Below are 1,413 nucleotides of genomic sequence, written 5' to 3'. Positions count from 1 at the left end.
CTGCAATCAGTGTCATGTGCGTGCAGAGCTGGTTGAAAGCCCAGACTCCAAGGGCCCTTCTCCATGTTTGGCTGCCCAATGGAGAGGGGGCACCTAGTGGGTCTGGCAGGGATCAGTCCGGGGTCCGGTGCTATTCAATAGTTTCATGAATGATTTGGAAAATGGAGTGGAGATCATGCTTCTAAAATGTGCAACTGACACCAAGCACTTTGGAGCTCAGGATTGGAATTCAAAACGCCCTTAACAAATTGGAGACTTGGTCTTCTTGAGCCAAACCCCATGGCTGGGCCCCTCTCTCTAGACTGGGCTGAAGTGAAACCCCAGAGCCGGACACTCCTCCTCCTGGGCAGTGCGCTCCGACCTTGAATGGTCAGATGCTGCTTAGCTCTGTCAGAGCAGCTTTGGCTGGGGGATTCTCCCAGCACTTTCCAATAGCGGGAAGGTACGAAATCCCCATTTGCCTGCTGGGGACGGAGCCCTAGAGCGGGGAGCAACTTGCCCAGAGTCCCCCAGGAAAAGGAAAACAACCAGCAGTGGAACCAATAGGAAACCCAGCAGTGGAACCCAGGAGTCCTGGGGGTGTGCTAGGGTGACCAGATGTCCCAATTTTATAGGGACAGTCCCAATTTTGGGGTCTTTTTCTTATCTAGGATCCTATTACCCCCCCACTCCCTGTCCCGATTTTTCACACTTGCTGTCTGGTCACCCTCGGGTGTGCACATGTGTGGGTCCCAGCTGCTCCCTGCCCCCCTCATTGAAGCAGGTGTGCAGGGTTAGTGCCCTGGGAACTGCAGGGCACCAGTGGCCATGGGGCTGGCTGGAGGCAGGGCAGGGGCTGATTGGAGGTAGGGTCTGGCTGCAGGGAGGGCATGGGGTGTGGGGCTGGCTGGAGACAGGGGTGTGTGGGGCAGGCTGGCTGGCTTCAGGCAGGGACGCAGGGGGGGTGCATCAGGGGTTGGCAGGGCTGGAGACAGAGGAGTGCGGGACTGGCTGGCTTCAGGCAGGGGGGTGCGGCAGGAGTTGTCTGGAGACAGGGCAGGGTGTGCATGGCTGGGGGTGTGTGGGAGCTGGCTGGCTTTGGGCGGGACCACAGGGGGGTGCGGCAGGAGTTAGCTGGAGACAGGGCAGGGGTGTGGCAGGGGCTGGCTGTGGGCAGGGGGTGTGGGGCTGGCTCCAGGCAGGGCAGGGAGGATGCGGCTGGTGCGGGCAGGGCAGAGGGTGCAGGGCTGGCTGCAGACAGGGGCTGGCTGCAGGCAGGGCATGGGGTGCGGGGCTGGCTGCAGACAGTGGCTGGCTGCGGGCAGGGCAGGTGGTGTGGGGCTGGCTGTGGGCAGGGCAGGGGGTGCAGGGCTGGCTGGAGGCAGGGCAGGGGGGTTCAGCAGGGGCTGGCTGGAGCCGGGGCGTGCAGGGCTG

The sequence above is a fragment of the Mauremys mutica genome, unplaced genomic scaffold (genome assembly GCF_020497125.1).
Source record: "Mauremys mutica isolate MM-2020 ecotype Southern unplaced genomic scaffold, ASM2049712v1 Super-Scaffold_100070, whole genome shotgun sequence".
In the NCBI taxonomy this organism is placed as follows: domain Eukaryota; kingdom Metazoa; phylum Chordata; order Testudines; family Geoemydidae; genus Mauremys; species Mauremys mutica.
The sequence above is the reverse complement of the archived record's forward strand: the minus strand, read 5'-3'. Positions refer to the sequence as shown.